The sequence below is a fragment of the Amblyomma maculatum genome, chromosome 6, assembly GCF_055883805.1.
Source record: "Amblyomma maculatum isolate TAMU_Amacu chromosome 6, ASM5588380v1, whole genome shotgun sequence".
In the NCBI taxonomy this organism is placed as follows: domain Eukaryota; kingdom Metazoa; phylum Arthropoda; class Arachnida; order Ixodida; family Ixodidae; genus Amblyomma; species Amblyomma maculatum.
Genome location: NC_139349.1, coordinates 77,503,083 through 77,519,125, shown reverse-complemented (window position 1 = coordinate 77,519,125; position 16,043 = coordinate 77,503,083). Strand labels below are relative to the sequence as shown.

General features: G+C 46.8%; 3 non-coding genes across 3 annotated transcripts; all 3 read left to right on the top strand.

Moving 5' to 3' along the window:
* The first annotated feature begins 14,512 nt into the window (after positions 1-14,512).
* On the top strand, positions 14,513-14,585 carry TRNAA-AGC (transfer RNA alanine (anticodon AGC)). Its single transcript has one exon. It is a non-coding gene; the product is annotated as a tRNA-Ala (tRNA).
* A 431-nt stretch (positions 14,586-15,016) lies between these two features.
* TRNAA-AGC (transfer RNA alanine (anticodon AGC)) lies at positions 15,017-15,089 on the top strand. The gene has a single exon. It is a non-coding gene; the product is annotated as a tRNA-Ala (tRNA).
* Positions 15,090-15,270: 181 nt separating this feature from the next.
* On the top strand, positions 15,271-15,343 carry TRNAA-AGC (transfer RNA alanine (anticodon AGC)). Its single transcript has one exon. It is a non-coding gene; the product is annotated as a tRNA-Ala (tRNA).
* Positions 15,344-16,043: the final 700 nt, after the last annotated feature.

Below are 16,043 nucleotides of genomic sequence, written 5' to 3'. Positions count from 1 at the left end.
ATCGAGCTTGGTGCAACGCACCTTCCCTTTTCGAAAATATTTGTTGGTTTGTTACACTGCGAGGTACCTTGGAGCACCGCTGGAGCACCGCTGGAGCACTACAAGGATACGAAAGATTACTGGAATGCTGACAGTGAACGCGTTCAGTCGAAAAGAACAAAGTGTGTGTGTGTGGGGGGGGGGGGGGGGGGGGGGGGGGGGGGGGGGGGGGAGGGGGGGCCTTGATTTATCAATCTTTGCGCGCTCAACTGTATGCATTTGTTCATTTTGCGAAGTCTGGCATGTGTTGCAAGCACTGTCATGTCAAGGGTTTGGCGTCCAGAAATTTTACAGATTGCTAGCGATTTTCGTCTGAGGATTAGATTTGGGAAAAACAACCCGTACAAATTTGTTTCGCTCGGTGAAAAGGTGAGGACTTGGTTTGGCCCATTTATTTTTACGACAAATAGTATCCAGGTTTATGTTGTTACGTAACCAAACCAACCCTTTTCTGAATACAGTTTTGCAAGTTAGAATGAGCCAAGACTTATCCGAATTTTTGGTGTCCTCTAGCAACATCAAACGTAGAAGACTGAGTGTTGTTTTGCGCGAGGTTGTGGCTTCCCTTAAAATTTTAAAAGTGAGATTCTCAATGGAATACCTAAGAGCTGTAACACAAGAGCAACTGTATAAGGACCTGTTTGATGTAATGATGCCAGTGCCGTTGTATCGATCATTACAACGTGGAGGGGAAGGTAAGGATGTCTTAAAAAGGGTTAAAAATATGCCAGTACGGTCGCGAGCAAAAAGCTCTTTCTTCCTCTTACACAGTGGTACATTACCTGTTAAACCGTGGTTGAGGGAAAAAGGTGTCTTTGTCCTCTGGTCGGTGGACTGCTTGATTTGTCATAAGCCGGAAACAATAGATCATATTTTCTTGACCGATGTAATTTAGTCTTTCTGTGGGATATCCTGCAGAGGACTTTAAAAAAGGATTTGCCAATTACACCATATGGTATACTGTTCCTGCCGGTCCATAATGAAGGGGATGTGCCGTGTGACTTATTCACCGGCATCTCAACAAGGGCACGACGATCGCTTTTCTCGACGAATTAGCCGACCTCAAAGATGTATTCTCCCTCCACGACCAAACGCTGGAAGACGCACCGGACCTATTCCGTCAGCCCACATTTGACATCAACCCGGCATTGACCCACAACAGGAAAGACCAGATTCTCAGTCTGCTTCGAAGCTACGGGGAGTGCTTCTCATCGTCATCGAAGGTACGACAAACACCACTGGCCAAGCATCGCATAATAACGGACGAACACGCCCGACCTCTGCGCCAAAGCCCTTATCGTGTATCGCCGCGAGAACGCCAGGCCATTCGCGATCAAGTTGAGGAAATGCTGCGTGATGACGTAATCCAGCCATCGAACAGCCCCTGGGCGGCACCAGTCGTTTTGGTCAAGAAGAAAGACAGCACACTTCGCTTCTGCGTTGATTATCGCCGCTTGAATAGCATAACGAAGAAGGATGTCTACCCGCTTCCCCGCATCGACGACACTCTCGACCGGCTCTGCAATGCAAAGTACTTCTCATCGATGGACCTGAAGAGCGGATATTGGCAAATTGAGGTCGACGAAAGAGATCGCGAAAAGACCGCATTCATCACACCGGACGGCCTTTATGAGTTCAAGGTGATGCCATTTGGGCTCTGCTCCGCACCAGCCACGTTTCAACGAGTAATGGACACAGTCCTGGCAGGCTTGAAGTGGCAAATTTGTTTGGTGTATTTGGACGACGTTGTTGTCTTCTCGTCAAACTTTGAAGACCACCTAAAACGACTACAGACAGTGCTGGAAGCCATCAAGTCATCGGGACTAACGCTAAAAGCAGAGAAGTGTCACTTCGCCTACGAAGAACTCCGGTTCCTAGGTCACATCGTTAGCAAGGACGGTATTCGCCCAGACCCGGAGAAAACAGCTGCAATCGCACAATTCCCACCGCCTGCCGACAAGAAAGCTGTGCGCCGATTCCTTGGGCTGTGCGCTTATTATCGACGATTTGTCAGAAACTTTTCGCGGATCGCCGAACCGTTGACGCAGCTTACAAAGGCTGACGTACCTTTTAAATGGGAAGCGCCGCAAGGAGAAGCCTTCAACGAACTTAAGCGCCGCCTGCAATGCCCTCCTGTACTTGGCCACTTTGATGAAAACGCCGAGACCGAAATTCACACCGACGCGAGCAGTGTAGGCCTAGGAGCCATTCTCGTCCAGAAGACTGCCGGACAGGAAAAAGTAATCGCCTACGCTAGCAGGTCTCTCACAAAAGCCGAAGTCAATTACTCGACGACCGAGAAGGAGTGCCTTGCGATCATCTGGGCTACTTCTAAGTTTCGTCCATACCTATACGGCCGACCATTCAAGGTGGTAAGCGACCATCACGCGCTCTGCTGGCTGGCTAATTTGAAAGATCCTTCCGGCCGCCTTGCCAGATGGAGCCTACGACTTCAAGAATTTGACATGGCTGTAGTCTATAAGTCGGGCAGGAAGCATTCCGACGCAGACTGCTTATCCCGCGCTCCCGTCGATTCTCCCCCGAAGGACGATGACGATGACGCCTTTTTGGGACCGGTAAGCGCCAACAGTTTCGCAGAACAACAGCGATCAGACCCTGAGCTGAAAGCGCTAGCCGATTACTTGGAAGGAAAGACCGCTTCCCCTCCTGGTGTGTTCAGACGACATTTATCATCCTTCACGTTAAGCAATGGCCTCCTCGTGAAGAAGAACTTCGCACCTAACAAGACCGCGCAGCTTCTCGTAGTGCCTAAAACCCTTCGGCAAGAAATTCTGCAGGCGTTGCACGATGAGCCAACAGCAGGCCACCTCGGATTTGCGCGCACGTTGTGTCGAATCCAGGAGAAGTATTACTGGCCGCGACTGCCTGCCGAAGTTGCCCACTACGTGAAGACGTGTCGTGAGTGCCAACGACGCAAGACGCCGCCGAACAGACCAGCAGGACTACTAAACCCGATTCCGCCCCCAATCCTGCCCTTTCAACAAATTGGGATGGATCTCCTCGGCCCCTTTCCATCTTCGTCTATGGGTAACAAGTGGATCATCGTGGCCACTGACTACCTTACCCGTTACGCCGAAGCAAGAGCACTACCAAATGGTACCGCGGCAGAAGTCGCCAAATTTTTTGTCGAACAAATTCTCTTGCGACACGGCGCCCCAGAAGTGCTCATCACGGACAGGGGAACGGCGTTTACGGCAGAGTTGACGCAAGCCGTCCTGGAATACAGTCACACAAGCCATCGACGAACAACTGCGTACCATCCCCAGACCAATGGCCTTACGGAGCGCCTGAACAAAACGATCGCGGACATGATCGCTATGTACGTCGACGCTGAACACAAGACCTGGGACGCCATCTTGCCGTACGTGATCTTCGCGTATAACACGGCAGTCCAGGAGACGACCAGAGCGACCCCGTTTAAGCTTGTGTACGGCAGGGAGCCCACGACGACGCTCGACGCAATGCTGCCGCACGTAACCAGCGAGGACAACCTTGACGTCGCCGCCTACCTGCAGCGTGCAGAGGAAGCCCGACGACTCGCACGGCTGCGTATTAAAGACCAACAGCGCACCGACAGCCGACGATACAATTTACGACGACGCCACGCAGAGTACAATCCAGGAGACCAAGTGTGGGTTTGGACACCAATTCGCCGTCGCGGATTAAGTGAAAAGTTGTTGCGTCGATACTTTGGGCCATATAAAATCCTTCGCCGCGTCGGACCCCTGGACTATGAAGTCATTCCCGACGGAACATCAGCATCACAACGGCGACGCGCACGCCCAGAAATTGTACATGTTGTACGACTGAAGCCATATTACGCGCGTTAAAGAATCTGTGGTGTTTATACTTTGCAGTGTTTATGTTTAAGTTTCTTTGTTTTGAAACATCGAGGCGATGTTTTTTTTAAGGGGGGAGTAATGCCGCGAAACCTGCAAAACAGTATTTGTTGTTTTTTAACAGCCGCCGGCATACAGGCTTATCACTCTGATTCTGGACCGCGTATCAGTTCTGTAATCTTTGTTTGTTACTGCTCGATGTCGCGAGTCACACCTTTATCAGTTTTGTCGTAGCGCAAGACGCACCGAGATCTGTCTGGAAGGTTCCGGCCACTCGGGTGTCTTTCCACAATGTTCCAGCCCGTGCTGGTAGCTGTTTGCGACGTTATCTAGATTCTTCTGTGCAGCCTTTAAATTGAGCGTTGCCGAGTGTGACGAGCATTCTTTGTTCGACGATCGACGAGCACGTTTGTTTCTATCGCCGCCGCCGAGTTGCTTAGTTCTTTTGCGGGCGCAAGTCAGCCCAAATAAAGAGTTTCTTTAGTGCAATCATCGACCCTTCATTTGTGTCGTCGACCTCGTCACCACTACGTGACAATATAAAATATTTATGAAAGTGTTGGCAAGACGACTGCAATGTGTGATAACAAAGCTGATTGGTACGCATCAGACCTGTGACATAAAGGGACGGAGCATCGCCACCAACATACAAGTAGAGCGAAGCGTACTAGAATGTTGTGACCCACTTGGGGACCGTGTGGCAATGATCCAACTATATCTCGTAAAAGCATTTGACCGTGTGTCGCATGATGTGTTGTTTGCCATATTGGATCACTCCAGTGTTAGGGATGTAATAACAGACGGCTTCAGAATGGCGCATGCCAACTGCACAACGCGGATCATACTGAACGGAGAACTGAACGAGAGCCTGCATGTGCGGTCATCAGTTAGGCAGGGCTATCCCCTGTCGCCCCTGTTGTTAGCACTCTACCTGGAGCTTCTTTGCTTCGACATCTGAAATAATGAGAGCGTAATGGGCTTCAGGCTACAGTCAGTGCATGTTAAAATATTGGCCTACGCTGATGATATTGTGGGTTTCTGTTCAGATAAAGATAACATCTGTAAAGCCACAAATGTAGTCCACGAATATTGTCAAGGTACGGGGGCGTTATTAAACTGGGAAAAGAACTATGGTTTCTGGCATGGTAGTTGGGAAGACACGCCAGAGTACTACTCTCGACTCCAGTAGTCCACGATTCCTACAATCTATCCAGGTGTACCTGTCCACGCGTACCGGAACCCTGATTCTTATTGGAGTAATGAAACCTCGACGGCATAAGAAAAGGCTGGTGCGTGGAAAGGAATTCAATCATCTATATTTTCGCGCGTCACCATGTGTAATTTATTTCTCACTTGTACTGGGATCGATACCCAGCACCTCTAATACCTATTTTATTGTTTTCGGTATGCCATTGACATTTATTTCTTCTGTTTACTTTTGGTTGAAGAAGGCGCGTCGAGAGAACAGGTTGACAGCCGTATTTACAGTGCTTGTCAGCATCTTGGCGGGATACCGTTCGCCTCATGTTCCGTCGGGGGTGTAGCTCCAGGTCTAGTTGCAACATTGCAACGTGATCTTTAAACACGTCACATCATTCCAAAATGCTTCTAGCTACCTGAATGCTTGTATAAATGCTTCGCTCTATGATTCCACATGTTTGATGTGGTCCTACACTATCTTTAATTACGTTCTGCAACCGTTTCGCTAGGACTACACGAAGATTTTGTAATCCACATTGGAAAGTGTTATAGGCCGGTATGGCTTCACTGAGAGCAATTTGCAACTATACCTGGAGAAAGCTTTTGACCGGGTTAGCCGCGAAATTTTATTTTTAATACTGGAGCATGTAAATGTAGGCTCAGTCATATAATGGGGAGTTCAAATGGCTTATGCAAATTGTTTCACTAGCATTATTGTAAATAAGGAAGTCACAGAAAGCTTTCAGATAAGATCCTCCGTAAGACAAGGTTGTCCGCTTTCTCCTGTGTTATATATATATATATATATATATATATATATATATATATATATATATATATATATATATATATATATATATATATATATATATATATTGCCCAGCACCTCCACCAAAATATGTCACGGACAACAGGGCTAGACCTGACTAAGACGACGGGACGAAGTTGAACCAGCAGGCAAAGTTCCGCGCACAGCACGCGAGACAACTTCGGCGTCCTTTTCTTCCAGGTGCCACCTAGGAACATCAGGGACACCAGGTGGCAATATATAGGTATATATATATATATATATATATATATATATATATATATATATATATATATATATATATATATATATATATATATATATATATATATATATATATATATATATATATATATATATATATATATATATATATATATATATATATATATATATATATATATAGAGAGAGAGAGAGAGAGAGAGAGAGAGGTTTTGCTTAAAGGTGACTAAAATGAACGGATCCGAAGATTTAGACTTATGGAAAGTGAAGTAAAAATATTGTCATATGCTGAAGACATAGCCGTTTCCTGTAAAGATCAAGACAGCGTTTCAAAAGCAAAGATGCTACTCGAGTTTGTAAGCAAACGACCAGTGAAGTCAACTGGGACAAATGTTTGGGGCTGTGACATCGAGCTTGGTGCAACGCACCTTCCCTTTTCGAAAATATTTGTTGGTTTGTTACACTGCGAGGTACCTTGGAGCACCGCTGGAGCACCGCTGGAGCACTACAAGGATACGAAAGATTACTGGAATGCTGACAGTGAACGCGTTCAGTCGAAAAGAACAAAGTGTGTGTGTGTGGGGGGGGGGGGGGGGGAGGGGGGGCCTTGATTTATCAATCTTTGCGCGCTCAACTGTATGCAATTTGTTCATTTTGCGAAAGTCTGGCATGTGTTGCAAGCACTGTCCATGTCAAGGGTTGGCGTCCAGAAATTTTACAGATTGCTAGCGATTTTCGTCTGAGGATTAGATTTGGGAAAAAACAACCCGTACAAATTTGTTTCGCTCGGTGAAAAGGTGAGGACTTGGTTTGGCCCATTTATTTTTACGACAAATAGTATCCAGGTTTATGTTGTTACGTAACCAAACCAACCCTTTTCTGAATACAGTTTTGCAAGTTAGAATGAGCCAAGACTTATCCGAATTTTTGGTGTCCTCTAGCAACATCAAACGTAGAAGACTGAGTGTTGTTTTGCGCGAGGTTGTGGCTTCCCTTAAAATTTTAAAAGTGAGATTCTCAATGGAATACCTAAGAGCTGTAACACAAGAGCAACTGTATAAGGACCTGTTTGATGTAATGATGCCAGTGCCGTTGTATCGATCATTACAACGTGGAGGGGAAGGTAAGGATGTCTTAAAAAGGGTTAAAAATATGCCAGTACGGTCGCGAGCAAAAAGCTCTTTCTTCCTCTTACACAGTGGTACATTACCTGTTAAACCGTGGTTGAGGGAAAAAGGTGTCTTTGTCCTCTGGTCGGTGGACTGCTTGATTTGTCATAAGCCGGAAACAATAGATCATATTTTCTTGACCGATGTAATTTAGTCTTTCTGTGGGATATCCTGCAGAGGACTTTAAAAAAGGATTTGCCAATTACACCATATGGTATACTGTTCCTGCCGGTCCATAATGAAGGGGATGTGCCGTGTGACTTATTCACCGGCATCTCAACAAGGGCACGACGATCGCTTTTCTCGACGAATTAGCCGACCTCAAAGATGTATTCTCCCTCCACGACCAAACGCTGGAAGACGCACCGGACCTATTCCGTCAGCCCACATTTGACATCAACCCGGCATTGACCCACAACAGGAAAGACCAGATTCTCAGTCTGCTTCGAAGCTACGGGGAGTGCTTCTCATCGTCATCGAAGGTACGACAAACACCACTGGCCAAGCATCGCATAATAACGGACGAACACGCCCGACCTCTGCGCCAAAGCCCTTATCGTGTATCGCCGCGAGAACGCCAGGCCATTCGCGATCAAGTTGAGGAAATGCTGCGTGATGACGTAATCCAGCCATCGAACAGCCCCTGGGCGGCACCAGTCGTTTTGGTCAAGAAGAAAGACAGCACACTTCGCTTCTGCGTTGATTATCGCCGCTTGAATAGCATAACGAAGAAGGATGTCTACCCGCTTCCCCGCATCGACGACACTCTCGACCGGCTCTGCAATGCAAAGTACTTCTCATCGATGGACCTGAAGAGCGGATATTGGCAAATTGAGGTCGACGAAAGAGATCGCGAAAAGACCGCATTCATCACACCGGACGGCCTTTATGAGTTCAAGGTGATGCCATTTGGGCTCTGCTCCGCACCAGCCACGTTTCAACGAGTAATGGACACAGTCCTGGCAGGCTTGAAGTGGCAAATTTGTTTGGTGTATTTGGACGACGTTGTTGTCTTCTCGTCAAACTTTGAAGACCACCTAAAACGACTACAGACAGTGCTGGAAGCCATCAAGTCATCGGGACTAACGCTAAAAGCAGAGAAGTGTCACTTCGCCTACGAAGAACTCCGGTTCCTAGGTCACATCGTTAGCAAGGACGGTATTCGCCCAGACCCGGAGAAAACAGCTGCAATCGCACAATTCCCACCGCCTGCCGACAAGAAAGCTGTGCGCCGATTCCTTGGGCTGTGCGCTTATTATCGACGATTTGTCAGAAACTTTTCGCGGATCGCCGAACCGTTGACGCAGCTTACAAAGGCTGACGTACCTTTTAAATGGGAAGCGCCGCAAGGAGAAGCCTTCAACGAACTTAAGCGCCGCCTGCAATGCCCTCCTGTACTTGGCCACTTTGATGAAAACGCCGAGACCGAAATTCACACCGACGCGAGCAGTGTAGGCCTAGGAGCCATTCTCGTCCAGAAGACTGCCGGACAGGAAAAAGTAATCGCCTACGCTAGCAGGTCTCTCACAAAAGCCGAAGTCAATTACTCGACGACCGAGAAGGAGTGCCTTGCGATCATCTGGGCTACTTCTAAGTTTCGTCCATACCTATACGGCCGACCATTCAAGGTGGTAAGCGACCATCACGCGCTCTGCTGGCTGGCTAATTTGAAAGATCCTTCCGGCCGCCTTGCCAGATGGAGCCTACGACTTCAAGAATTTGACATGGCTGTAGTCTATAAGTCGGGCAGGAAGCATTCCGACGCAGACTGCTTATCCCGCGCTCCCGTCGATTCTCCCCCGAAGGACGATGACGATGACGCCTTTTTGGGACCGGTAAGCGCCAACAGTTTCGCAGAACAACAGCGATCAGACCCTGAGCTGAAAGCGCTAGCCGATTACTTGGAAGGAAAGACCGCTTCCCCTCCTGGTGTGTTCAGACGACATTTATCATCCTTCACGTTAAGCAATGGCCTCCTCGTGAAGAAGAACTTCGCACCTAACAAGACCGCGCAGCTTCTCGTAGTGCCTAAAACCCTTCGGCAAGAAATTCTGCAGGCGTTGCACGATGAGCCAACAGCAGGCCACCTCGGATTTGCGCGCACGTTGTGTCGAATCCAGGAGAAGTATTACTGGCCGCGACTGCCTGCCGAAGTTGCCCACTACGTGAAGACGTGTCGTGAGTGCCAACGACGCAAGACGCCGCCGAACAGACCAGCAGGACTACTAAACCCGATTCCGCCCCCAATCCTGCCCTTTCAACAAATTGGGATGGATCTCCTCGGCCCCTTTCCATCTTCGTCTATGGGTAACAAGTGGATCATCGTGGCCACTGACTACCTTACCCGTTACGCCGAAGCAAGAGCACTACCAAATGGTACCGCGGCAGAAGTCGCCAAATTTTTTGTCGAACAAATTCTCTTGCGACACGGCGCCCCAGAAGTGCTCATCACGGACAGGGGAACGGCGTTTACGGCAGAGTTGACGCAAGCCGTCCTGGAATACAGTCACACAAGCCATCGACGAACAACTGCGTACCATCCCCAGACCAATGGCCTTACGGAGCGCCTGAACAAAACGATCGCGGACATGATCGCTATGTACGTCGACGCTGAACACAAGACCTGGGACGCCATCTTGCCGTACGTGATCTTCGCGTATAACACGGCAGTCCAGGAGACGACCAGAGCGACCCCGTTTAAGCTTGTGTACGGCAGGGAGCCCACGACGACGCTCGACGCAATGCTGCCGCACGTAACCAGCGAGGACAACCTTGACGTCGCCGCCTACCTGCAGCGTGCAGAGGAAGCCCGACGACTCGCACGGCTGCGTATTAAAGACCAACAGCGCACCGACAGCCGACGATACAATTTACGACGACGCCACGCAGAGTACAATCCAGGAGACCAAGTGTGGGTTTGGACACCAATTCGCCGTCGCGGATTAAGTGAAAAGTTGTTGCGTCGATACTTTGGGCCATATAAAATCCTTCGCCGCGTCGGACCCCTGGACTATGAAGTCATTCCCGACGGAACATCAGCATCACAACGGCGACGCGCACGCCCAGAAATTGTACATGTTGTACGACTGAAGCCATATTACGCGCGTTAAAGAATCTGTGGTGTTTATACTTTGCAGTGTTTATGTTTAAGTTTCTTTGTTTTGAAACATCGAGGCGATGTTTTTTTTAAGGGGGGAGTAATGCCGCGAAACCTGCAAAACAGTATTTGTTGTTTTTTAACAGCCGCCGGCATACAGGCTTATCACTCTGATTCTGGACCGCGTATCAGTTCTGTAATCTTTGTTTGTTACTGCTCGATGTCGCGAGTCACACCTTTATCAGTTTTGTCGTAGCGCAAGACGCACCGAGATCTGTCTGGAAGGTTCCGGCCACTCGGGTGTCTTTCCACAATGTTCCAGCCCGTGCTGGTAGCTGTTTGCGACGTTATCTAGATTCTTCTGTGCAGCCTTTAAATTGAGCGTTGCCGAGTGTGACGAGCATTCTTTGTTCGACGATCGACGAGCACGTTTGTTTCTATCGCCGCCGCCGAGTTGCTTAGTTCTTTTGCGGGCGCAAGTCAGCCCAAATAAAGAGTTTCTTTAGTGCAATCATCGACCCTTCATTTGTGTCGTCGACCTCGTCACCACTACGTGACAATATAAAATATTTATGAAAGTGTTGGCAAGACGACTGCAATGTGTGATAACAAAGCTGATTGGTACGCATCAGACCTGTGACATAAAGGGACGGAGCATCGCCACCAACATACAAGTAGAGCGAAGCGTACTAGAATGTTGTGACCCACTTGGGGACCGTGTGGCAATGATCCAACTATATCTCGTAAAAGCATTTGACCGTGTGTCGCATGATGTGTTGTTTGCCATATTGGATCACTCCAGTGTTAGGGATGTAATAACAGACGGCTTCAGAATGGCGCATGCCAACTGCACAACGCGGATCATACTGAACGGAGAACTGAACGAGAGCCTGCATGTGCGGTCATCAGTTAGGCAGGGCTATCCCCTGTCGCCCCTGTTGTTAGCACTCTACCTGGAGCTTCTTTGCTTCGACATCTGAAATAATGAGAGCGTAATGGGCTTCAGGCTACAGTCAGTGCATGTTAAAATATTGGCCTACGCTGATGATATTGTGGGTTTCTGTTCAGATAAAGATAACATCTGTAAAGCCACAAATGTAGTCCACGAATATTGTCAAGGTACGGGGGCGTTATTAAACTGGGAAAAGAACTATGGTTTCTGGCATGGTAGTTGGGAAGACACGCCAGAGTACTACTCTCGACTCCAGTAGTCCACGATTCCTACAATCTATCCAGGTGTACCTGTCCACGCGTACCGGAACCCTGATTCTTATTGGAGTAATGAAACCTCGACGGCATAAGAAAAGGCTGGTGCGTGGAAAGGAATTCAATCATCTATATTTTCGCGCGTCACCATGTGTAATTTATTTCTCACTTGTACTGGGATCGATACCCAGCACCTCTAATACCTATTTTATTGTTTTCGGTATGCCATTGACATTTATTTCTTCTGTTTACTTTTGGTTGAAGAAGGCGCGTCGAGAGAACAGGTTGACAGCCGTATTTACAGTGCTTGTCAGCATCTTGGCGGGATACCGTTCGCCTCATGTTCCGTCGGGGGTGTAGCTCCAGGTCTAGTTGCAACATTGCAACGTGATCTTTAAACACGTCACATCATTCCAAAATGCTTCTAGCTACCTGAATGCTTGTATAAATGCTTCGCTCTATGATTCCACATGTTTGATGTGGTCCTACACTATCTTTAATTACGTTCTGCAACCGTTTCGCTAGGACTACACGAAGATTTTGTAATCCACATTGGAAAGTGTTATAGGCCGGTATGGCTTCACTGAGAGCAATTTGCAACTATACCTGGAGAAAGCTTTTGACCGGGTTAGCCGCGAAATTTTATTTTTAATACTGGAGCATGTAAATGTAGGCTCAGTCATATAATGGGGAGTTCAAATGGCTTATGCAAATTGTTTCACTAGCATTATTGTAAATAAGGAAGTCACAGAAAGCTTTCAGATAAGATCCTCCGTAAGACAAGGTTGTCCGCTTTCTCCTGTGTTATATATATATATATATATATATATATATATATATATATATATATATATATATATATATATATATATATATATATTGCCCAGCACCTCCACCAAAATATGTCACGGACAACAGGGCTAGACCTGACTAAGACGACGGGACGAAGTTGAACCAGCAGGCAAAGTTCCGCGCACAGCACGCGAGACAACTTCGGCGTCCTTTTCTTCCAGGTGCCACCTAGGAACATCAGGGACACCAGGTGGCAATATATAGGTATATATATATATATATATATATATATATATATATATATATATATATATATATATATATATATATATATATATATATATATATATATATATATATATATATATAGAGAGAGAGAGAGAGAGAGAGAGAGGTTTTGCTTAAAGGTGACTAAAATGAACGGATCCGAAGATTTAGACTTATGGAAAGTGAAGTAAAAATATTGTCATATGCTGAAGACATAGCCGTTTCCTGTAAAGATCAAGACAGCGTTTCAAAAGCAAAGATGCTACTCGAGTTTGTAAGCAAACGACCAGTGAAGTCAACTGGGACAAATGTTTGGGGCTGTGACATCGAGCTTGGTGCAACGCACCTTCCCTTTTCGAAAATATTTGTTGGTTTGTTACACTGCGAGGTACCTTGGAGCACCGCTGGAGCACCGCTGGAGCACTACAAGGATACGAAAGATTACTGGAATGCTGACAGTGAACGCGTTCAGTCGAAAAGAACAAAGTGTGTGTGTGTGGGGGGGGGGGGGGGAGGGGGGGCCTTGATTTATCAATCTTTGCGCGCTCAACTGTATGCAATTTGTTCATTTTGCGAAAGTCTGGCATGTGTTGCAAGCACTGTCCATGTCAAGGGTTGGCGTCCAGAAATTTTACAGATTGCTAGCGATTTTCGTCTGAGGATTAGATTTGGGAAAAAACAACCCGTACAAATTTGTTTCGCTCGGTGAAAAGGTGAGGACTTGGTTTGGCCCATTTATTTTTACGACAAATAGTATCCAGGTTTATGTTGTTACGTAACCAAACCAACCCTTTTCTGAATACAGTTTTGCAAGTTAGAATGAGCCAAGACTTATCCGAATTTTTGGTGTCCTCTAGCAACATCAAACGTAGAAGACTGAGTGTTGTTTTGCGCGAGGTTGTGGCTTCCCTTAAAATTTTAAAAGTGAGATTCTCAATGGAATACCTAAGAGCTGTAACACAAGAGCAACTGTATAAGGACCTGTTTGATGTAATGATGCCAGTGCCGTTGTATCGATCATTACAACGTGGAGGGGAAGGTAAGGATGTCTTAAAAAGGGTTAAAAATATGCCAGTACGGTCGCGAGCAAAAAGCTCTTTCTTCCTCTTACACAGTGGTACATTACCTGTTAAACCGTGGTTGAGGGAAAAAGGTGTCTTTGTCCTCTGGTCGGTGGACTGCTTGATTTGTCATAAGCCGGAAACAATAGATCATATTTTCTTGACCGATGTAATTTAGTCTTTCTGTGGGATATCCTGCAGAGGACTTTAAAAAAGGATTTGCCAATTACACCATATGGTATACTGTTCCTGCCGGTCCATAATGAAGGGGATGTGCCGTGTGACTTATTCATGTTGATCTGTCTCCACAGTGTATAGAAAACGAGAATGGCGGTGAGACACGCGGACGTGGATGCTCGCTCTGCAAGGGAGTATTTCATTGAAAGCGTCAACAACCTGATCGCCATCTATAATTCCCGAAGTGAAAAAGTTGAATGGATGCCAGTTTTGAGCGAACTGGCTAACCTAAAGCATTTTGGAAACTTTGTGAAGCTTTACTTTTGCTAGAGCTCTTAGTGGTATTGTACTTTGGCTTTGCCCCACTGCAAATTTCGTTAGTAACAGGAAATAAAGAGAAAAAGGGTGTTATAGAGCCCTCGCTTAGCATGCGAGAGGTACTGGTACCGATACCCTGCACCTGTAATACCTATTTTATTCTTTCGCCATGCCATCGAGATTTATTTCTTCCGTTTACTTTTGGCCGAAGAAGGCGTGCCGAGAGAACCGGTTGGCAGCCGTATTCAGTGCTTGTCAGTATCTTGACGGGATACCGTTCGCCTCACATTCCGTCGGGGGTGTAGCTCAGATGGTAGAGCGCTCGCTTAGCATGCGAGAGGTACTGGGATCGATACCCAGCACCTGCACTGAACATTGTGTTTGACCGTTGCCCGTCAAATTTATATATTTTTTAATCGTCGAAAAAAGATGCCGCAGGAGACTAACCGTTTCAACAAGCTTGTTTTGGTCGCTTACTTTATTGAAATTTGCACGAAGCGCTAAGTGTCCTGGTGCAAACCAGTTTACCTCTCCTTCCGACTGTGGAAAAGCAGAATGCAGTTTAACAATGCAGATATACAAGTCAATCCTGTACAAGAACATTTCATACACAGTGTTGTGCGGTTCAGGGAAGTGCATATGACACTCCCCGAGCAGCCACAATGTATTCATGTGCTTGACAGTTTGGTAAAACTGAAAAAGTTTTAACGCGCCGTGTCACAAGAAAGTGTGCTGGCATGTTTTATTGTTAATCGTCTTGTTTTGAATGTACAAGTCGGCAATAAAGAAAAAAAAAGAAGGGGGTGTAGCTGAGATGGTAGAGCGCTCGCTTAGCATGCGAGAGGTACTGGGATCGATACCCAGCACCTCCACAGAACATTTTGTTTGACCGTTGCCCGTCAAATCTATATATTTTTTAATCGTCGAAGAAAGATAGAAAGATGCCGCAGGAGAAGAACCGCTTCAACAAGCTTGTTTTTGTCGCTTCCTTTATTGAAATTTGCACGCCGCGCTGAGTGTCTTGGTGCAAACCAGTTTACCTGTTCTTCCGTTGGGGGTGTAGCTCAGATGGTAGAGCGCTCGCTTAGCATGCGAGAGGTACTGGGATCGATACCCAGCACCTCCACTGAACATTTTGTTTGACCGTTGCCCGTCAAATCTATATATTTTTTAATCGTCGAAAAAAGATGCCGCAGGAGAAGAACCGCTTCAACAAGCTTGTTTTTGTCGCTTCCTTTATTGAAATTTGCACGCCGCGCTAAGTGTCTTGGTGCAAACCAGTTTACCTGTTCTTCCGTCGGGGGTGTAGCTCAGATGGTAGATCGCTCGCTTAGCATGCGAGAGGTACCTGGATCGATACCCAGCACCTCCACTGAACATTTTGTTTGCCCGTCAAATTTATATATTTTTTCAATCGTCGAAGAAAGATGCCGAAGCAGTAGAACCGCTACAGCAGGTTTGTTTTTGTCGCTTCCTTTATAGAGATTTCCACGCCATGCTAAGTGTCTTGGTGCAAACCAGTTTACCGGTCCGTCGGGGGGGAACCCATAAATGTGCGGCGTTCGGTACGTCAGGGTTGTCCCCTCAGCCCTCTTCTATTCTGCATTTATATCGAAACTTTATGCCTGTCTATTATGCAACATCCATCTGTTCAGGGCTTTCAACTGTACATGTCTGAGGTCAAACGTTTGGCGTACGCTGATGATGTGGCAGTGTTTTGTGCGAACAAAGAAAGTATACGCGTCGCAGTTGAAGTTGTGAAAGATTTTAGTGCGACCACAGGAAGTCCAGTAAATTGGACTTTTTTTGCCAACGTTACATGGGTT